Source organism: Odocoileus virginianus, chromosome 27, assembly GCF_023699985.2.
Source record: "Odocoileus virginianus isolate 20LAN1187 ecotype Illinois chromosome 27, Ovbor_1.2, whole genome shotgun sequence".
Lineage (NCBI taxonomy): Eukaryota > Metazoa > Chordata > Mammalia > Artiodactyla > Cervidae > Odocoileus > Odocoileus virginianus.
In genome coordinates this window covers 16788948-16812456 of record NC_069700.1, presented here as the reverse complement: position 1 = coordinate 16812456, position 23509 = coordinate 16788948, and the positions used below count along the sequence as shown (strand labels likewise).

At 41.5% G+C, this 23509-nt stretch overlaps 1 protein-coding gene and 1 long non-coding RNA gene across 4 annotated transcripts in view; one reads left to right on the top strand and one right to left on the bottom strand.

The window, feature by feature from the left end:
* The window catches only part of LOC110150686 (cytidine monophosphate-N-acetylneuraminic acid hydroxylase), a 293016-nt gene that overhangs the window by 152518 nt on the left and 116989 nt on the right, over positions 1-23509 (top strand). The window lies entirely within an intron of this gene.
* LOC110138448 (uncharacterized) overlaps positions 1-23509 on the bottom strand; it is a 77665-nt gene that overhangs the window by 36873 nt on the left and 17283 nt on the right. For both annotated transcript variants that reach the window (XR_011483859.1, XR_011483860.1), the window contains 2 exons: positions 2069-2130; positions 1010-1127 (listed from right to left, as the gene is read on the bottom strand). This is a non-coding gene — a long non-coding RNA (uncharacterized lncRNA). The remainder of the gene's footprint in view (positions 1-1009; positions 1128-2068; positions 2131-23509) is intronic.

Sequence of the window (23509 nt, the reverse complement as noted above, 5' to 3'; positions counted from 1 at the left end):
ATGGAATCCACAAACATGCAGACACTCATGGTAGCAAGCGAACAGGATTTATTGAAGAGGAGGAAAGTACAAAGCTCCCAGCATAGACACTGAGAGGGGGTAAAGAGTCCCCTGGACTAGCCATATTTCAAGGTTCAGTAGCCATGCCTGACTACCTTTGATATTGTTCAGTCACTCAGTCCTGTCCGCTGCTTTGCCAGACTTCTGGGTCCTTCACTATCTCCCGGAGTTTGCACAAACTCACGTCCATTGAGTCCACGGGGTCGCAAAGAGTCAGACACCACCGAGCACGCATGCACTGCTGCTGACCCATCAGCTGGGTCTTCAGGCATGTTCACAGTAGCAACGCAGTTCCTGGCACCTCTCTTCTGGGTAGAGTCAGGCTATTTTTGGGGCACCCTGAAGCAATATTTTGTGTACCGACCACAGACTTTGCTGGTGGTTTTTCTTAAGCTCCTTCAAGCAAAGATCCCCTCCTCTAGGACTTCATGGACACACTCACTAGCAGTTCCCTTATCTTGAGGGAACTCACCAGAAATGTTCTTTATGATTGAGAGAAAGCCATCCTTGTGGGTTAGAAAATCTCCTATGGGAGTTGGATTTTGACAAGTCATGACATGAGCTAAAGTGATTTTAATGAAGCAGCAGTAGCAAAATCAAACATAATTCAATGATAGAAAAACAAGAGGCAGATGAGTGTAGCATGTGAAAAAGAGCTTGTTGATTTTGGGAATACAGCTGGCTCAGTTCCAAGGGCTCTCACCGACCCAGTAGATTTTGTTGCTCAGTAAACTTTGGAGGAAAATATTTTTTCTGGGTCCCATGCACCCTTAGGTTCAGAGATGTGTTCCTGGGGACCTCTGGATCCCTCGAAATTATAAGCAAAATGCTATATTTCCATGTTGGGAGAGACAGATACAGGAACACATTAACCACAGCAGACAGAGAATCATATTTTATGGGGTTTGGGGTCACCAAGTAGAGAATCAGAGAAAGAATTGTCACTTACTTCAAGCCAGGAGGAAGCTTGGGGCTTCTGAATGAATCCTGTCACTTTCCAGCACAAAGAATCAAATTATTTGGCCAGGCAAGGATTTTTCACCAGGTACTGAAATACAGAATATTGCCTGAAATACAGAAATACAAGATTTAGGGACTCTAGATGGCCCAAAGACTTAGGAGAAATGAGGTACCCTGAATCACAGAAAATCCACTTGAAGGCCTGAAACCTTCTCTGATCACCCCAAGTGGACGTGATCTTTCCTTCTCTGCTCCTCTGGAGCACCTGACTAGTATCTGACTCAGAGCTCTAGACTAATACCACTATAATGTAATTATAATATTTTTTCCACCTTGAAGAAACTTTTGCATTGCTCTGTGCATGTGAGTGCTCAGTTGTGTCTGACTCTTTCTGACCCCTATAGCCCGCCAGGCTCCTCTGTCCATGGAATTTCCCAGGCAAGAATTCTGGAGGGGGTTGCCCTTTCCTCCAGGGGTATCTTCTCGACCCAGGGATCAAACCCGCATCTCCTGTGTCTCTGGGCATTGTCAGGCAGGTTCTTTACCACTGCACCACCTCTACCCTGGCACTATTGACATTGCGGACGGGATACTTTGCCGTTGGGGCTGTTTCATGCATGGTAGGCTGTTTAGCGGCATCCCTAACCTCTATACACTAGAGCCAGCAGCTTCATTCCCCATCCCCACCCCAGCTACAGCTTGGACTATCAAAATTGCCTCCAGACACGACCAAACGTCTGGTGGCGGGGTGGAAAGAAAAATTACCCTCAGCTGAGAACCACTGCCTCATTCTGAAGGTATGTTAATATGTGCCATGCTTCTAGATGGAACATTGCAAGGGCCACACCTTGCAAAGCTCCAGGCGAGAACAGTTCCTAGCTTTGCATGCCTAATATATCTGATAAATAAATGGTCAGTCAGTGTTCCAGGATCCTGCAGGCCACATCACACTTTTGGAATAAACAATTGGGTTAATGTTTTTCAAAAGAGAAAATAAAAAGGAAACATTTCATTCCACTGTGCTCTTAGACATTCCTGAGTTACCCACCTGAATGAGTTAAGCCTTTTATTTTCTTTTTTGAGGAGTAAAATATAGGTTGTCAGCTTCTCCTGGGTGATAAGGAAGAATACAATTAGCATCTTACCCAAATGAAGTTTTCTTTTTGCCTCACACAATGCATTCCATTCAGAGTACCTCACAAAGAGAACATTTCCCCCTACTTTCTTCATATTCTTATGACTGGGAGTTTCAAAAGGGCCCAATGCTCACTGTAAATTTTTTCAAAATTGTCCCTCTGAAGAGTTACCACCTAAAATAAGCATGCTGGAGCATGATTTTAAAAAATCCACTCTCATCCCTGGCCACTCCCTATGAGTTAAAATGTGCCCTTTAAAAGTATTTCAAGTAAAGTTGATGACCCCTCCCAATTTTCTTTCTTTTCCATCCCCACTCACAGTGTCTCATGTCATTTTTTATAGGAGGTACATATGCAAGGAATATCAATAGAGGAAATACATTTCAAGCCAAATCTTAGATGCAGGTAAATTAATTCCACACCATTTCAATCTTATGATCTCAGCTAGATGGAAATAATACAGTAGTCTCCCAGGAGATCGGGCTCGGGGGTGCCGGGTTGGAAGAAACTGCTGGATGTGGCTTGGATGGGCTGGTAGTAAGGATTTAATAGAGGTTTTTATAAGAAGTTCCATCCAGCCCACGAGGAGAGCAGGGCTGAGACACCATCCTAAGGGATGATGGAATGAGAGAAACCCAGGTCATGGAAGCTGAGCCTCCGTCAGAGAGGCAAGACCCCGCAGAAGGGCTGGGATCTAAGACAGGCCCAAATGGAGCCCTGCAGGCTCTAGCAGGTGGTTTCCATCTATTTTTAACAAACTTTTATTTTAGAATAATTTAAAACTGCAAAGGGAGAGAATTCTCCTATACTTCTCACCCATTTCCCCTCAGTGTTGACATCTTACATTACCAAGGTGCTGGGCTGCCACGTACCAGCCCAGGCTTACAAGCCCTGTACTTGCCCAACTTCAAGACCAAAGACAGAGCCCAGAGTGAACAACAGAGTCATCACTGGTTTAGTGGATGGAGGAGCTTACACGTCCGAAGCAAAGTCCTGGAGCAACACTCCATCGTGTGTAGCAGATGGCTGGACAGGACGTGGTAGTAGTCTTGGTGTGGGGTGGTGTGGGGAGGTTACCAGTTTCAGGGGGGAATTGACATCATCTTGGCTCATCAGTTACCAGAGAAACCAGCAGAGGGGCACGCCCCTCACCATCCCCTTGATAAGCATAGTGGAGAGCTCTGATCGAAAGCTAGAATAGCCATTAGCTGGGAGCAGGGCACGTGTGTAGAAAGGTCAGTCAAGTGAACGGAGTGTCAGTGAAGCAGGTGTTGGTTGGGCAGGGGATGTACAGAGAGCAAAAGAGCAGCCATCTTGGGTGGCCTGACCCTACACATAGAGTATTTGTCAAAACTAAGAAACCAACATTGGTTTATTATCTGTTTATTTTTAACTAAAAGGTTTAACTATTTTCTTTACTATAAAAACATTCAACACACATTTGAGGTTTCAGATGTCTGAGGGGGTGCAGGCCAGTGGCTCCCTCAAGGAGATAGAAAAGGCAGTTAATTAGATACTCCTGTCATATCCATTTTAAAGAATGAACTCCAGGGATTCCCTGGTGGTCCAGTGGCTAAGATTCAGAGCCCCCCAATGCAGGGGGTCCAGATTTGATCCCTGGTCAGGGAACTAGATCCCACATGCAGCAACTAAACTCCTGAGTGCCACAACTAAGACTTGGTACAGTCAAATAAATAAGTTAAAAAAACAACAAAAAAAAGAAAGAACTCCATAGGAAGCCTTGTTCCCCGGCATTTGAAGTAGCTCCTTCCATCCCTGAGCATTTTCAGTAATACATCTGGAGGGGTATTTAGGGTCTCAGAGGTCATTCCCATCATGTAGGATGGTGGGGAGGCCCGGGCCATCTCCCCAGCATTCTAGCCATGGAGCTTCTTCGTGGGGGTGGGGTTAAACTCTGAAGACTGGAGCTCTTGGGGCCTCCATGTGGCCATCCCAAGGTCCTGGTGGAAGCATGTTTTCTTCCACCTATTTGGGAAAACCCAGGGTCTAGCTTAAGACCTAGACGTTCAGAGATCAGCTCTGGGGCTCTTGGAGCCTTGAGGGCAGGATCCAGGGGCACATCCCTTTTAGGAAGGTCAGGAATCTAGGATCTTTTTTAGAGGGGATGCTCTTGTTTACTTGTTATGAAATATAAGCCCTACACACGGGGTTTGTCTCTCAGCCACCTGGGGAAGTCGCTGACAAGAAGATCCTTAAACCCAGACTCAGCGGGTGTGGAATAGGTCTTTAAGATTTGTGTGTCTAACAATCTCCCCAGATGATTCTGATTTAAGTAGGTGCTTAAGTGGGTTTAAGCCATTTGACTAGTCTGCGCATTCTAGGCACTAGCATTCCAACTACTGTCCGCTGAGCAGGTCATGGTTCTCACTCTCCAGGAAGGGGGTGCTCCTTAATTCAGGATTTCATAAATTTTATGTTACTGCCATTCACTGACAGTAACTGAACATATATCATGGGAGGAGAACTAGGTACAATTTCCTAAACTCTTAACTCAAGCATGAATGTATATATCACAAATTACACGCAGCATGTTCTAGTGATAAATACTTGTTCTCCACTAGATGCGGTCAAGGGAATTGTTCTGTCCTGGGTTTGGGTTCCTGGATTTCTGTTGGTTTCCAGGATCTTTCTGTATTTTGAGAAGGTCACTTCATTCTCTCCTGGCTTATGGAGTTTCTGCTAAGAAATCTGCATACAGCCTAACTGGGGTTCCTTTGTAGGTTATCACCCTTTCCCCCAGCTGCCTTTAAAATTCATTCTTGGTCATTGACTTTTGACAGCTTTGATATAATTTGTCTTGGAGAAGGTCTTTTTGCATTGAGGTAACTAGTTGTTCTTTTAGCTTCATGAACTTATATAACCTGTTCCTTCTCTAGGTTTGGGAAGTCTCAGTGATTATTTCTTTAAATAACTTCTCTGCACCCTTCTCCCTCTCATCTCTGAGTACCAATTATCCTAATGCTGCCCTAAAAGTGTTAGATGGTTCCCTTAGAATTTCCTTACTTTTTGAGATCTCGGTTCTCTTTCCTCTTCTACCTGTATCATTTTAAGATTTCTATCTTTGAACTTGCCAATTCTCTCTTCCATATCATCTGCTCTGTTTCCAAAACTTTCTAATGCATTTTTCATCTTGTTGAGTTCTTCAACTCCAGAATTTCTGTTGGTTCTTTTTTAGTTTCAATCACTTTGGTAAAGTAGTTCTTCTGTTCATTAATTTCATTACCGCACTCACTGAACTGCCTTCCTGAGTTTTCCTGTAGCTTGTCGAGTTTCTTCATGACAGCTATTTTGAATTCTCAGATAGATCACAACATTCTGTGACCTTAAGTTTGGTTTCTAGAAGATCATCATTTTCTTTTTTGTGATACACTCTTACTATGATTCTTCATGATGCTTGATGAATTGTTTCTCTGCCAGCACATTTGAAGTAGTGAATGCCTTTCTTTTTCTTTTTTTGGCCACACTGCATAATTTGTGGAATCTTAGTTCTCCAATCCTGGCCTCAGCAGTAAAAGCAGGCTTCAGTCGTGCCCCACTCTTTGCAACCCTATGGACTATAGCCCTCGGGGCTCCTCTATCCGTGGGAGTCTCCAGGCAAGAACACTGGAGTTCGTTGCCATTTCTTATACCAGGGGGGGTCTTCTTGACCCAGGGTTCAAGCCTGCATATCTTACATTTCTTTTTTTTTTTTTTTTAATGTCAACAGCTTTATTCCCCTCACTTCTACACATTTTGTGGTTTATATAAAAAGATCTATTGCGTTTTTGCCTTGTGATTGAAAATTGACAGACATAAACCCCAGTGATGCCAAAGGGATGTGATGTACATGTGACAGGCTACTGTTTGTGCCTGTCTGCATGAAATGCCACTCATTTTAAAGAACCTTTCCCTTTCTTAACAGGAAGAGAAAATGATGTGTTTTTCCTGCTAGACCACAGTAAGCTGACTTGTTTTTTGTTGTTGTTGTTTTGTTTTTTTAATTAATTTATTTATTTTAATTGGAGGCTCATTACTTTACAACATTGTAGTGGTTTTGCCATACATTCACATGAATCAGTCATGGGGGTTCATGTGTCCCCATCCTGAAACCCCCTCCCACCTCCCTCCCCATCCCACCCCTCAGGGTCATCCCAGTGCACCGGCCCTGAGCGCCCTGTCTGGGGCATCGAACCTGGACTGACGATCTATTTCACATATGGTAATATACATGTTTCAATGCTATTCTCTCAAATCACCCCACCCTCACCTTCTCCCACAGAGTCCAAAAGTCTGTTCTTTCCATCTGTGTCTCTTTTGCTGTCTTGCATACAGGGTCATTGCCATCTTTTAAATGTTTCTTGCATTGGCAGGCAGGTTCTTCACCAGTAGCGGTAAGGTGTTTTTTTTAATATTACTTGATTCTAATAGTTAGAAATTAGAAGCCTTTCTTTTGTTCTCCAGCAGGTGGTGCTACAGCACAAGTTCCGTCTTTCTCTTCCCCGCGCTGCCTCTTTACTATCGAGAGTCAACACTTCCACAGTCCACCACCTCCTCATCGCTGCTTGTGTCTCCAGCGTCGTGGGTGCCCTGCTGCTCCTGGTGTCACTGGCTTTACCACCTGGGGTACCAGGGTGGTGGTGCTTCTCCTGGGTCCAGGGTCTCTTGGCTTTGCTGTCTTGACTGATAACTATGGTGTGTGTTTGTGTGTCTAGGGCAATACTGCCCAGTAGAATTTTCTGCAATAATAAAATGCTCTGTATCTGTATTCTTCAATAAAGCAGTCACATGTGACAACTGAACACTTGAAGGGTGGCTGGTACAACTGGGGAACTGAATTTTTTTTATTCGTTAAAGTTTCATTAATTTACATTTAAATAGACACACTGGCCATGGCTACCATACTGGAGAGCATGGGGCTTTAGAACAGGAATGAAAATGTTGTCATTTAGTTCTTCTGGCAGTTTCTTGGACTCATTTTCTTGAACATAACGCAAGATGGAACTTTTTTACCCTAAATTCTGAGAACAAATAGGATTGCAGTGAAATGCTACTGTAGTCAAATGAATGAAAACCGAATAAGGACAGACCTTTCCCCAAAAAAGAGTCATGTATTTACAAGGGAGGAAAATCTGGTCTAACAAACCAGGTACATTTTACAACTGGAAGGTTTACTGTGTTTCACTGCTAATGTTCATCTAGTGAACTGATTGATTTTCCTGTTAGGATGTAGTGCCACCACAATCTGAATGTTTTTTGAAGGTGAAGCCTATCAGAGCTAATAAAAAGGATACTGTTTGTACCTCAGTGATCCTGATGGGTTATGATAAATGGCTGCATAACACATTCCAAATAGAATTTATATAGCACAGTGCTTCCCATTTTTCTTTCTTGTCAAGCAGCTATGTTACCGTCTATTAAATTATCCAAATACAGTTTCATTTTTATAACATTATTTCTCTTGTTTCTGAACACTTGCATCTTCTCTCTCAAAAATATCACCTTCTCTCTATGTATTGCAATTTGGGTTCCATACCTACTTTGTGTCCTTGCATTTTTAGAATAGTATTCTCAAGAATATCCTCAACAGGGGACTTCCCTGGTGGTCCAGGGGCTAAGAATCTGCACTCCCAATGCAGGGGGCCTGGGTTTGATCCCTGGTCAGGGAACTAGATCCCACGTACCGCAACTAAACTAAATACCCAACATGCTACCATGAAGATTCCATGTGCTGCAACTAAGACTGTGCAACCAGATAAATAAATAAAAATAAATATTATTTTAGAAAATAATATTCTTGATCCCCCTTTCTAATGCTTATTGGGTTCCATAAACTTTTCCTTTCTTTTTCACACAATCCACTTTATGACTGAATTGTGGTCAAATTCAACTCAACAGACTCCTTCCCCATCAACTAATGGAGCAACATAAGAATCCTTCTGGGTGCTGGTTGAACTGCAGCCCCTCAGACGTCAAGGCCAACACTCAAGCTATAAAGAAGAAGAGCAGCCCATGGAGAAGGCTAGAGGAAAGGTCAGAAAATGACAGCAGATACCAAGAAAGTTATCAGTGGTTCCTCCTGTGGAAGAGATGTCCTGTAAGCTAAGCACTGAGAATGTTCTCCATGAGGACATCATCTACAACCTTGGTTAGAACATTTCCAGAGAGCACAGAGTTGAGAAGTTAATGGAAGATGGCGAAGCTGCCATCACAAACATAGACCATATCTCCAAAAGACTGGATAAGGAGAGAAGGAGAAAGAGAAAATGAGCTACAGAGGGCTCAGGGAGAAGAGGCTTTTGTTTCAAATGGGAGAAACTTGAACACGTTAACGTCGGCAGGGACCTCCCAGCCTCTGAGAGACTTAGATAAACCTGGTCCAAAGCCACGGCCCAGGGCTCCCTGCCCTGATTTCAGCGACCTGAGAGCTTGCTCCTTCATACTTCTGTCCACCTGCACATCCATACATGTGGTCTCAGGTCTATCCCATGTCACCTCACTGGAAATCTTAGCCCTTTCCCCAGTTTTGAAAGAGATAACACATATTCCCATTATTAGTAATCTATATAATCAAAAAATCATAAGTTAAAAAACTTACAAGAAAATTGGAGGTGCTCCCTCAGGCTTAACTGCAAATCTGTGCCTTCTGCCATCCAGCTGACTCCTCCTCTCCCCGCCCCAATTTGCTCCTTTTCCTTTAGAGCAAGGAACGACTTTGTTTATCTAGAGCAGAGCAATGCTCCCACAGTCAATCCCCTGTAAGTCTCAGCTGCAACCTCTATGGGCTTATCCACTGATTTTTCTAACAAATTCTCAACAGGAACTTTCAGGCCATTTGCTAAGAGGATCCAACTATTCTCTATCCCATTACATTAGTGATCTGGGGATTGAGGGTTTATAGGGATGCAGAGATGGAGACATGGAGTGAAGTGCTGGGAGACACTTGGAGGAGATGGGAGGGCAGCTACCTTATTTCTTATCATTTGTGGGGCAGGAGGTGAGAATAGGTGAGATTGAAGATGAGCCTGTATGGGCTGGAGCATATTTATGCAGGGTGGGATGGGAGAGAGAGGAAATGAAGATTTGCGGACTCAATAGTTTCTGTGGGACTGAGATATTTTTCTAGGAGAGAGAGAGAGCTGAAGAAGGTTTGGGATACTGGCCTGAGGGGGATGGAGAGGGAGAGAGAAAGGGAGAGACAGGGAAAGAGAGACTCTTAGAGAAAGGGACTGACAAGCTGAACTGAGAATCCTGCCATGAAACTAAAAGACACTTGCTCCTTGGAAGAAAAGTTATGACAAAACTAGACAGTGTATTAAAAAGCAGAGACATTACTTAGCCAACAAAGGCTCTAGTCAAAGCTATGGTTTTTCCAGTAGTCATGTATGAATGTGAGAGATGGACCATAAAGAAAGCTAAGCGCTGAAGAATTGATGCTTTTGAGCTGTGGTGTTGGAGAAGACTCTTGAGAGTTCCTTGGACTTCAAGGAGATCAAACCAGTCAATCCTAAAGGAAATCAACACTGAATAGTCATTGGAAGGACTGATGCTGAAACTGAAGCTCCAATACTTTGGCTCCCTGATGCGAAGAACTGACTCCTTGGAAAAGACCCTGATTCTGGGAAATATTGAAGGCAGGAGGAGAAGGGGACGATAGAGTATGAGGTGGTTGGATGGCATCACCGCCTCGATGGACATGAGTTTGAGCAAGCTCTGCGAGTTGGTGATGGACAGGGAAGCCTGGCGTGCGGCAGTCCATGGGGTCATGAAGAGTCAGACACAACTGAGCAACTGAACTGAACTGATGAGACGAACAATTATACATCTGTGAAAACGCCAATTCCCATGGCTGGACTTCTCTCCAGCAGTGCTGTCAGTAAGTTCTGGAAGCAGGGCAGTGGGAGGCAGCACTGATCCACGGTTAAGGGCTCATAGAGCAGGACAGCCTGGGGGCTGACTGATGAGAGCTCGGTTCCGTGGCTTTGTTTTGAAATCCTGGGAAACAAGTGATGAGCCTGTGCAGGAGCCCCCGTGGCATGGAGAGTCACCCTTGGTGGGTTTTCAGCTCACTTTGGACCATGCTTACCTTGGTGATAACAAAGGGGGAAGGTAGGATCCTTTGGTACCAGCTTTATTTAAGCACCTCGAGCAACTTTTTCAAACTCGTGATGATGACAATTGTATTTTCTTCTGACTCTTCCTAAGGTTTCTCTTGCCTACTTTGGTCAAAAATTACTGATCTTATGACTTATGTTATTTCCTTAAACGTTATCTATCCCTCACTCTCTGGTTCCCTGGACCCCCACCCCCGCCCCTACAATATGGCTCAGGACTGACACCCAGTGGCCTGTGAGTACAGAGCTGCAGACATTCTGGGTTTTCTTCAGCACAGACTTGGGAGAAGATATTGAGAAAGCATACACTTCCTTGGGGCTTCCCAGGTGGAGCACTGGTAAAGAAACTGCCTGTCCATGCAGGAGACAGGGTTCGATCCCTAGGTTGGGAAGATCCCCTGGGGAAGGAAATGGCAATCCACTCCAGGATTCTTGCCTGGGAAATGCCATGGACAGAGGAACCTACAGTCCATGGTGCTGCAAAGAGCTGGACATATCTGAGCATAGCACACACACACACGATTCCTTGAGGAAGAAAGTAAACGAAGAACTTCTTATTCTTCGAGCAGTCAAAAGAAAAATGCATCCTCAGAGGAACTCAGAGGATCCTCAGAACAAGAAAAGCTTTGATCTCAGAACTAGACATGCTTCTTTAAGAGCTAAGTGAATTTAGCCAGAAAATGTACTAAAATGGGAATGAAAAGAGAATGGGATTTTAAAGAACAAGAGAAATAAAGAAAAAGAAAGAAAGAAAAAGGCCTCTCAAATTAGAACTAGGCAAAAGAGAACTTACAATCAAGAAGTCATAATTTTGAGAATTTTAAGTTATATAAACCATATTATCTTGTCATATTGCATTAATAACATCAGAAAATAAACAATAAAAAGATTATATAGTCTAAATGTTTGGAAACTTAAAAGTGAATTCCCAAATATTCATGGGTCAAAGATGAACTATAGCAGAAATGACAAAATATTTGTAATGAAGGAGTGGGAAGGTACATTAGTCTGATACAACAAATTTAAATTTGATAAAATTTTGAAATAAAAGAGAAAATTTTGTCTTATTTAGAGGCATCTGACATGCTCATTTTTCCTCTCCAAAAAAAAAAAAAAAAGTCATACGCTGTGATGCTCAGAATAAGGTGAAATGCAGTATATTACTACTTGAAGCAGCACAGTTCCTATTTTAATGCTGATGTATTCCTATTAGGGACTTCCTGGTGTCTCAGATGGTGAAGAATCTGTCTGCAATTCAGGAGACCCAGGTTTGATCTCTGGGTCAGAAAGATCCCATGGAGAAGGGAATGGCTACCCACTCCAGTGTTCTTGACTAGAGAATCCCATGGACAGAGGAGCCTGGTGGGCTACAGTCCATGGGGTCACAAAGAGTTGAACACAACTGAGCAATTAACACAACAACAACATACATACTAGATTTTTTGAATTGTCTTTTAAGATCAAAAATTACAGTTTGGTTTGGAATGACAATAAAAGCAGGGTATATCAATGTCTCCCTTTGAACTTCTTGGCATCAAACATTCAGTTTTATCACTTTGCAATCTTACTTAAGCAGCATTCCAAAGCTGAGATGAAAATTGGGTTTGGAGCAAGAGACATTCACTGGATATCATTCTGGAAAATGCCTAAGCTCTGATGGATAATAGAGACTGAAAATGTGTGACAGTTAAAGTGTGATGTGTCAGACTATCCTTAGTGATAGTCTGAGCATGACTGTGCATTGTTTACACTAGATAGATTGTTTACACTACATTCAGCTAGATATGTTTCACTAAAAACTCCTCCGGTTTGAAACCTTTTAAATGTCGGTGAGTCTGAAGTTGAGTTTCTGGCTGGCACTGATCTAATGATATGATCGACGTGTCATGACATGACAGTGATCTAATGATCATAGTCAATGATCTAATGACTGATCTAATAATATATCTAATAATGATATGTTATTATGATCCAATAGTGTATAGAAACATATAAGCAATGGACAAAATCTTGTTAGTTAGAAGTTGGGTGATGGTTCAAAACTTCCTACAGGAAATTCCAGTGGGCTAAACTTAGAATGCTGGGGTAACATGGACTGATTTCAGAGAATAAAGTTCTGTGTAGAAGGCATAGTTGTTTTTTTTTTAATTCTACTTGTTTCTTTTAATTAATTTATTTTTTAATTGAAGGGTAATAGTGTTAGAGAATTGTGTTGGTTTCTGCCAAACACCAACATAGAAGGCAGAGCTTTAAACTTAGATTTGCAGGGAAATTCTGATTCCTGCTGTGGAAGTCTGAAAGGCTGTTGGAGGTCTTGCTGGGGACAACAGAAAGGCAAGGACTGGTTAGACAGCCAATCTGCAAGCCTGCCATGAACTTTTTTCTGCCTCATTTTCTGAATCAGTGCTGCTGTCCCACCTTTTTGGTGCTAGCTGAACTAGCTATCCTGCAGCTCGTCTTGAGGCTCAAAGATTGTTGTTGCTGGTGATCTGAGCACATGAAGGTACACTTATAAAAAGAATCTTGGCCCCCATCTCTGCTGTATGAAAGAACCTGGCAACTAGGCCCTGACAAGATGGTTATTTTGAGGCACTAGCCTGGCATCTTCTCTGTCAGCCGGCTCCCCAATTAAAATCTGTTCCTTGCCTCAAACCCTCCTCTCTCGGATTTGCTGGCCTGTCCTGCAGTGAGCTGAGTCAGCCTGGACTCAGTAACAGTTTCTGCTGTACAATGAAGTGAATCGGCTCTAGGTGTGCATGTATCCCCTCCCCTTCGGACCTTCATCCCCCTCCACCCCTCTGGATCATCACAGAGCAGCTGAGCTGAGTTTCCTGTGCTTAATTTAAAAGGACACATGCACCCTAATCTAAACTTTCAGGAGTGGATAAAGACTATTGTGCTATGGCTATTTTGTTCAAGGAAGCACTTGGAGACCTTAAGAAACACTTATTCAGATGAAGAGAAAGATAGCAGCTGGGATGCTTGGGACCACTGGAGAGACTGCTCAAGGACTTGTGGGGGAAGAGCCTCATATTCTCTGTGGAGATGTTTGACTGGCAGGCAGATTCTTTCCTGCTGAGCCACCTGGGAAGCCCTGCCACTACATTAGGAAGCAGAGATCAAGCCCTGAGCCTTTGGAGTGGGAGCACTGACTCCAAGACCCTAGACTACCAGAGAACTAACCCTAGGGGGGTATCAAATAGTGAGAACTCACACAAAGGAAACCACTGGAATACAAGACCCAGCATCACCCAACCACCAGTAGCACCCTGTGCAGGACACCTCATCCAAACAACAAACAAAACAAAAATACAAACCCAGTCATCATCAGACAGGATTACCACCTCACTCAGCCTTGCCCATCAGAGGAAAAACAAACAAACAAACAAACAAAAACTCAGCACAAATCTCACCCTGAAAGTGAAGTAGCTCAGTCATGTCCCACTCTTTGCAACCCCATGGACTGTAGCCCACCAGGCTCCTCTGTCCATGGGACTCTCCAGGTAAGAATACTGGAGTGGGTTGCCATTTCCTTCTCCAGGGAATCTTCCCAACCCAGGGATTGAACCCAGGTCTCCCGAATGGCAGGCAGGCGCTTTAACCTCTGAGCCACCAGGGAAGCCCGGACCAAACTTAGGAGGACAGAAACCAAAAGGAAGAAAGAACTCAACTTTGAAGACTGGGAAAAGGAGACCTCAAACACAATAAGTTAAAAAAAATAATGAAAAGGCAGAGAAATACCACACAAGTGAAGGAAGAAACTAGAAACCCTAGAAGTCCAAATAAATGAAGAGGAAATATGCAAACTACCTGAAAAAGAATTCAGAATAATGATAGCAAAGATTATCAAAACCTTGAAGACAAAATGGAGAAAATGCAAGAACCAATGAACCAAGACCTAGAAGAATTAAAGAATAAGCATGCAGAGACAAACAACACAATTACTGAAATTAAAAATACTCTAGAAGGAATCAATAGCAGAATATCTGAAGCAGAATTCTGAACGAATCATTGAGGTGGAAGATAAAATGGTGGAAATAACTTCTGAAGAGCATAATAAAGTAAAAAAATGAAAAGAACTAAGGATAGTCTCAGAGACCTCTGGGACAATATTAAATGCACCAACGTTTGGATTATAGGAGTCCCAGAAGAAGAAGAGAAAAAGAAAGTGTATGAGATAATCTTTGAAGAGATTATAGTTGAAAATTTCCCCAACATGGAAAGGAAATAGTCAATCAAGTCCAAGAGACACAAAGAGTCCCATACAGGATAAACCCAAGGAGAAACACATCAAGACACATACTAATCAAACTAACAAAGATTAAACACAAAGAAAGAATATTAAAATCAGCAAGGGAAAAGCAACAAGTAACATACAAGGGAAACCCCATACATGTAACAGTTGATCTTTCAGCAGAAACTCTGCAGGCCAGAAGAGAATGGCAGGATATATTCAAAGTACTCAAAGGGGAAAATCTACAATCAAGATGACTGTACCTGGCAAGGATCTCATTCAAAATTGATAGAGAAATAAAAAGCTTTTCAGACAAGTAAAAGTTATGAGAATTCAGTACCACCAAACCAGCTTTAAAACAAATGTTAAATGGACTTATATAGTCAAGAAATACAAGAGAAGAAAAAAGATCTACAAAATCAACCCCAAACAAAAAGAAAATGGCAATAGGAACACATATATCAATAATTACTTTCAATGTAAATGTATTAAATGCTCCAACCAAAAGACACAGACTACCTGAATGGATAAAAAAAAAAAAGACCCATCAAAAAGCTCATACACAATGATCAAGTTGGGTTTATTCCAGGAATGCAAGGATTCTTCAATATACACAAATCAATCAATGTGATACACCATATTAACAAAAAAAGATAAAAACCATATGATCGTCTCAATAGATGCGGAAAAAGTTTTTGACAAAATTCAGCACTGATTTATGATTAAAACTCTTCAAAAAATGAGCATAGAAGGAAACTACCTCAACATAGTAAAGGCTATATATGATAAGCCTACAGCAAACATTATTCTCAAAATGGTAAAAAACTGAAAGCATTCCCCTTAAGATCAGGAAAAAGACAAGGGTGTCCACTTTCACCACTATTACTCAACATAGTTCTGGAAGTCCTAGCTACAGCAATCAGAGAAGAAAAAGAAATAAAAGGAATCCAGATCAGAAGAGAAATAAAGGTCTCACTGTAGGCAGATGATATAATACTGTACATAGAAAACCCTAAAGATAGTATCAGAAAATTACTAAAGCTAATCAGTAAATTTAGCAAAGTTGCAGGATACAAAATCAGTACAGAGAAATCACTTGCATTTCTATAAACTAACAATGAAAAATCAGAAAGAGAAATTAAGGAATCAATCCCATTTACCATTGCAACAAAAAGAATTAAATATCAGGAATAAACTTACCTAAGGAGACAAAAGAACTATACACAGAAAATTATAAGACACTGATGAAAGAAATCAAAGACTACATAAACAGATGGAGAGATAGTCCATGTTTCTGGGTAGGAAGAATCAATATTGTGAAAATGACTATACTACCAAATGCAATCTACAGATTCAATGTGATCCCTATCAAATTACCAATGGAATTTTTCACAGAACTAGAACAAAAAATTTCAGAATTCATATGGAAACACAAAAGACCCCAAATAGCCAAAGCAGCCTTGAGAAAGAAGAATGGAGTGGGAGGAATCAACCTTCCTGACTTCAGATTATACTACAAAGCTACAGTCATCAAGACAGCATGGTACTGGCACAAAAACAAAAATATAGATCAATGGAACAAGATGGAAAGCCCAGAAATAAACCCATGCACCTATGGGTACCTTATTTTTGACAAAGGAGGCAAGCATATACAATGGGGCAAAGACAGCCTCTTCAATAAATGGTGCTGAGGAAACTGTACAGCTATATGTAAAATAATGAAATTAGAACACTTCCTAACCCCATACACAAAGATAAACTCAAAATGGATTAAAGACCTAAATGTAGACCAGGAAATATAAAACTCTTAGAGGAAAACATATGCAGAACACTCGATGACATAAATCAAAGCAAGATCCTCTATGACCTACCTGCTAGAGTAATGGAAATAAAAACAAAAGTAAACAAGTGGGACCTGATTAAACTTCAAAGCATTTGCACAGAAAAGGAAACTATAAGCAAGGTGAAAAGACAGCCCTCAGGATGGGAGACAATAATAGCAAATGAAACAACTGACAAAGGATTAATTTCCAAAATATACAAGCAGCTCATACAACTCAATGCCAAAAAAACAAACCCAATCAAAAAGTGGGAAAAAGACCTAAACAGACATTTCTCCAAAGAAGACATACAGATGGCTAACAAACACATGAAAAGATGCTCAACATTGCTCATTATTAGAGAAAGGCAAATCAAAACCACAATGAGATATCACCTTACACTGGCCAGAATGACCATCATCAATAAGTCTACAAACAATAAATGCTGGAGAGGGTGTGGAGAAAAGGTAACGCTCTTGCACTGTTGGTGGGAATATAAATTGGTACAACACTATAGAAGACAGCATGGAGATTCCTTTAAAATATAGGAATAAAACTACCACATGATCCAGCAATCCCACTCCCAGGCATATACCCTGAGGAAACCAAAATTGAAAAAGACACATCTATCCCATTTTTCACTGCAGCACTCTTTACAATAGCTAGAACATGGAAGCAACCTAGATGTCCATTGACAGATGAATGGATAAAGAAGTTGTGGTACATATACACAGTGGAATATTACTCAGCCATAAAAAGGAATGCATTTGAATCAGGTCTGATGAGGTGGATGAACCTAGACTCTATTATACAGAGTGAAGTAAGTCAGAAACAGAAAGATAAATATTGTATTCAAACACACATAGACAGAATCTAGAAGAATGGTACTGAAGAATTTATTTACAGGGCAGCAATGGAGAAACTGACATAGAGAATAGACTTATGGACATAGGGAGAGAGGAGAGGGTGAGATGTATGGAAAGAGTAACATGGAAACTTATATTACCATATGTAAAATAGATAGCCAATGGGAATTTGATGTGACTCAGGAAACTCAGACAGGGGCTCTGTGTCAACCTAGAGGGGTGGGATGGGGAGGGAGATAGGAAGGAAGTTCAAGAGGGAGGGGATATGTGTGTACCTATGGCTGATTCATGCTGAGGTTTGACAGAAAACAACAAAATTCTGTAAAGCCATTATCCTTCAATTAAAAAAAAAAAGAATCTTGGACATAAGTCAGTATTTCCTTTAATGTCAACAGATGACATCTTCACTAGAAAGTCAGTTCAGAAAAATTCCTTATTACGCTGTATATGTTTGATATCTTCAAAATCGAGGTTTACATTTTTCCTATTCCTGTCTGAGTCACCATTATTATAGAATGGAAAGAACCTTACATGATCTCCAGAAAGCATCTGGTTTATTTCCTCAGCTGGACCAATTGACTCATGTTTTAGGTCATTACCATTCCTATTTGGCATAGTATTATCTTGCCAATTACTGCTTTCATGCCTGTGTACATAAGTGCTCAGTTGTGTCCAGCTCTTTATGACCTCATGGACCGTAGCCCACCAGGTTCCTCAGTCCATGGGATTGCCCAGGCAAGAATACTGGAATGGGTTGCCAGTTCATGCTCCAGGGGATTTCCCTACCCAGGGATTGAACCTGCATCTCTTGCATTGAAGGTAGATTCTTTACCACTGAGACACTTAATAGAGATGGATGCATGCATCAAGTGTGCTAAGTCACCAGGTGCTAAAAAAACTTCCCAGGTAAGATGACTGGGCTTGACCTGAGTTCTAATGTTTGGTAGAATGCTGAGTTTCTTCACTGAGAAAGGAAGGGAGGGGAATTCCCTGGCAGTACAGTGATTAGGACTCAGTGCTTTCACTGCCACGGCCTGGGTTCAATCCCTGGACTGGGAACTAAGAGAAAGGGAGGAAGGAAGACAAGGGAAAAAAGAAAAAAGAAAGGTAGGAAGACAAGAAATGGAGAGAGGAAAAGAGCTGGGAAGAAAGAGGAAAAGAAAGAAGGAAAACATCATCAGTGTCACGTCCAGGAGCTGGCTGACATAGGCTATGTTCATTTTCCATCTCAGTGGTAAAAAACTTAGAAAAAGTAACCTCTTCCCAACACAGCTCATTCTTTTCTTGCAAAAGTTTTCTTGTTGTTTGATTTGTATTATTTTTAGCTGATGAAAAGCAAGAAACTCACTGAAAACTTTCCTGTGAGGTCATGAGAGGAGTCACTGAACCACATTCCAAATTTCTTATTGCAAGTTGTTGTTGTATAGTTGCTTAGTCATGTCCAACTCTTTGTGACCCCATGGACTGTAGCATGCCAGGCCTCCCTGTCCTTCACTATGTCCCAGAGTTTGCTCAAACTCATGTCCATTGAATCAATGATGCCATCCAACCATCTTGTCCTCTGTCATCCCCTTATCCTCCTGCCCTCAATCTTTCTCAGCATCTGGGTCTTTTCCAATGAGTCAGTTCTTCGCATCAGCTGTCCAAAGTACTAGAGCTTCAGTTTCAGAATCCATCCTTCCAATGAATATTCAGGACTGTTTTCCTTTAGGATGGACTGGTTGGATCTCCTTGCAGTCCAAGGGACTCTCAAGAGGCTTCTCCAACACCACAGTTCAAAAGCATCAATTCTTCAGCACTCAGCTTTCTTTATAGTCCAACTCTTAACAATTTCTTTGCTTTAAATTAGTATCCACTTTATTAATGCTACAAAATTGCTACACTATTGCTAGGAGTGAAATATGTTTGCTTACCACCAGAGGAAGCCTGGAACATATTGATTACATTTGAATTTCCAGAAACTCTTTCAATCTAGTACATTATAGTTACTCAAGAACTGTTTAATCAGTGAATGAAACAGTCAGGCACGCAGCACCAAGGTTCCTCCCAGATCGAGTTACTTCTTGGATTCTACCTGGAGAAAAAACTGTTCTTATAAAGTGGTCATGATAATACCTACCTAAAAGAGCTACCATGCTGAGAAACAAAATGTGCAAAATTGAGTCCTAAGTTATAATTTGCTGTACAAATTCCAGGAGCTATTTTGTGGTTGGTCTTCACTGGATAAAAATTACTTCTCTGTGAAGTTCAGAGTCACTCTGGGAAGTTGCAGAGAGCCTTATTTTAATTGTTTATGTAAGCAGAGAGAAGAGGCATGAAGGAGTAGGAGGAAGGATTTCCTTTAGGATTGACTGATTTGATCTCCATGCTATTCAAGGGACTCTCAAGAGTCTTCACCAGCACCACAGTTCAAAAGCATCAATTCTTTGGCACTCAAATTTCTTTATAGTCCAACTCTCACATCCATACATGACTACTGGAAAAACCATAGCTTTGACTATACAGACGTTTGTTGGCAAAGTGATGTCTCTGCTTTTTAATATGCTGTCTAGGTTTGTCATAGTTTTCTTCCAAGGAACAAGCGTCTTTTAATATCATGGCTGCAGTCATTGTCTGCATTGATTTTGGAGCCCAAGGAAATAAAGTCTGTCACTGTTTCCATTTTTCCCCCATCTATTTGCCATGAAGTGATGGGACCAGATGCCAAGATCTTCATTTTTTGACTGTTGAGTTTTAAGCCATCTTTAAAGGACCCGAAAGATGGTGAACTATGACTGGACAGGGCGAAGCCAGAGGAAACTCTGCTGGAGGTCCGTAGCAGCCCTGACGTGTAAATCGGTCATCTGACCTGGTTATAGGGGCAAAACACTAGTCAAACCATCTCATTTCCCTCCTCTGCCTTTCCTGTGGATAATGAAGCCCACATACAGAGGCTGGTTTTGTGGCTCCAGCTCCTCTTCTAGATGCCATCATGGCTTTTCGTCTAAACTCCCACCAAATACAGGACTCTCGGCAGAGAATTTTTGCCTCATTTGACCTCTCGAGGCCTAAACAGACTAGTTCCACTTCTTAAGTCTGGCTTTAAAAAAATTTACCAAAATCCTCCTGTAGCATGCTAGAGGTATGAATGATATTACAAAAGATTTTTATTATGTTTATTATTAATTTCCTCCTAGTCTTCTAGCATTATTGGTGTGAACAATAGGAAATTCACTCCTGGATTATTTTAGCTATTTGAAGTTCCCTTTGAATCTTTTCGGGTGAAACCAATCCTTGTATTTATTCCCTCCAGAGAAGTGGGTTTCTTTTCTGTGCATTATTTTTCATATATGAAAAATGGACTCCGACATAAATCACAGCAGGATCCTCTATGACCCACATCCCAGAATTTTAGAAACAAAAGCAAAAATAAACAAATGGGACCTAATGAAACTTAAAAGCTTTTGCACAACAAAGGAAACTATAAGCAAGGTGAAAAGACAGCCCTTAGATTGGGCGAAAATAATAGCAAGCGAAGCAACAGACAAAGGATTAATCTCAAAAATATACAAGCAACTCCTCCAGCTCAACTCCAGAAAAATAAATGACCCAATCAAAAAATGGGCCAAAGAACTAAACAGACATTTCTCCAAGGAAGACATACAGATGGCAAAAAAACACATGAAAAGATGCTCAACATCACTCATTATCAGAGAAATGCAAATCAAAACCACAATGAGGTACCATTACACGCCAGTCAGGATGGCTGCTATCCAAAAGTCTACAAGCAATAAATGCTGGAGAGGGTGTGGAAAAAAGGGAACCCTCTTACACTGTTGGTGGGAATGCAAATTAGTACAGCCACTATGGAAAACAGTGTGGAGATTTCTTAAAAAGCTGGAAATAGAACTGCCATATGACCCAGCAATCCCACTTCTGGGCATACACACTGAGGAAACCAGATCTGAAAGAGACATGTGTACCCCAATGTTCATCACAGCACTGTTTATAATAGCCAGGACATGGAAGCAACCTAGATGCCCATCAGGAGACGAATGGATGAGGAAGCTGTGGTACATATACACCATGGAATATTACTCAGCCATTAAAAAGAATTCATTTGAATCAGTTCTAATGAGATGGATGAAACTGGAGCCCATTATACAGAGTGAAGTAAGTCAGAAAGATAAAGACCATTACAGTATACTAACACATGTATATGGACTTTAGAAAGATGGTAACGATAACCCTATATGCAAAACAGAAAAAGAGACTCAGATGTATAGAACAGACTTGTGGACTCTGGGAGAAGGTGAGGGTGGGATGTTTCAAGAGAACAGCATCGAAACATGTATATTATCTAGGGTGAAACAGATCACCAGCCCAGGTTGGATGCATGAGACAAGTGCTCGGGCCTGGTGCACTGGGAAGACCCAGAGGAATCGGGTGGAGAGGGAGGTGGGAGGGGGGACCGGGATGGGGAATACATGTAAATCCATGGCTAATTCATTTCAATGTATGACAAAAACTACTGTAATGATGTAAAGTAATTAGCCTCCAACTAATAAAAATAAATGGAAAAAAAAGCAAAATGGATATAAACCTGCTATGCTTCTTCCCAAGGGAGACTTTGATAATCAAATGAAATAACACGGGTAAAAATTATTTAAGTGTTCAAAAGTGGTAGATGAAAAAAAATGTGGTAGATGTCTTGTAGTAATAAGTGCTCATTATTAATAATGAGTGCTATCATTAAGCTGAGTTCCCAGTGGATCCTAGGCCTTGTGCCAAAAGCTTTATTGACATTATCTCATCTTCATTCTTATAATACCATTATTCACATTTTACAGATAAGGAGGTTGAGTAATCACCTAATAACACACAGAGGCAGAATTCAGGTCTTAGCCTATTGCCAGTGCTCTTAGACATTGTAACATATAACCTCAATAATATTTATTGAATGTCTAGTATCCACTGTGATGATGTCACTTGGATGGTCTTCAAATAGCAGAAGGTCTATGATGGCTTAGGTGGTCCCCTCTGTTAGTGTAGTCACAGCCAGGAATAATAATTAAAAAAGAACTTGTCTAACTCTTTCTGTATAGACATTTATACCACTTTGTTTAATCCTACCAACAGTTCATTAACCAGAGCAGATATTGTTGTTGTTCAGTCGCCAAGTTGTATCCAATGCTCCGCATGCAACCCTGTGGACTGCAGCATCATCATCTCCTAGAGTTTGCCCAAGTTCACGTCCACTGAATTGGTGATGCCATCCAGCCATCTTATCCTCTGTCACCCTCACTTTATTTGGAGAGGCTGGTAATCTAAGATCTCATAACCTGTTAAGTGTCCATGCCAGGTCTTTTCTGAGCTGGGTTTTGTGCTTGTTAGTATCCATGCTCAGCAGTCAGGGGCACTTCTTACATGTCTATCTCTCAGATCAGAATTCTTTAAGTGGGCATTTGTTTATTGATCACTCTAGGTCTCCCACACTCATGGTTTTCATCCTTGGGGGCTATATTACATGTCTTTGCTTGGTGTAACAAGTGAACACAAATTTAGTAGCTTAAAACAACACAGATTTACTACAGTTTTGTAGGTTAGAAGTACAACATGAGGCTCCCTGGAATAAAATCCAGCTGTTAGCAAGACTGTGTTCCTTTCTTGAGGCTCTGGAGTTCCTTTGCTTTTTCTAGCTTCAGAGATTGCCCCACATTTCTTGGCTCATGGCCCATTCCTCTTTCAGCAAAGCCAGCAACAGCTTGTAAAGTTCACCTCACATCCCATCACTCTGGACTTCCCTCTGCCTCCCTCTTCCATATTTACGGATCCTTATGAGTCCACTGAACCCATCTGGACAATCTAGAATAATTGCCCTATCTTAAGGTTGATGGACCTTAATTTCATCTGCAACTTTAGTTCCCTTTTGCCATCTGTTGTTGTTACGTTGCTAAGTCGTGTCCAACTTTTTTGTGACCCCATGGACTGTAGCCCACCAGGCTCCTCTGTCCATGGGATTTTCCAGGCAAGAAGACAGGAGTGGCTTGCCATTTCCTTATCCAGGGGATCTTCCTGACCCAGATTTTGAACCAGTGTCTCCTGCATTGGCAAGCAGATTATCATTGAGCCACCAGGGAAGGCCCTCCCTTTGCCATACAAGCAAATTTATTCAAAGTTCCCCAGGGGGATTAGAACATATATATGTTTGGGGGCCATTATTCTGCCTCCCACAGGGGCTCATTTATGTTTAAAATGAAAGCTCATCTACATTTAAGGTTGATGAGTGTAGGTGGCTGGTGTGACTTTCCACAGTGGTCTGTAGATGTATTTCTACCATGAT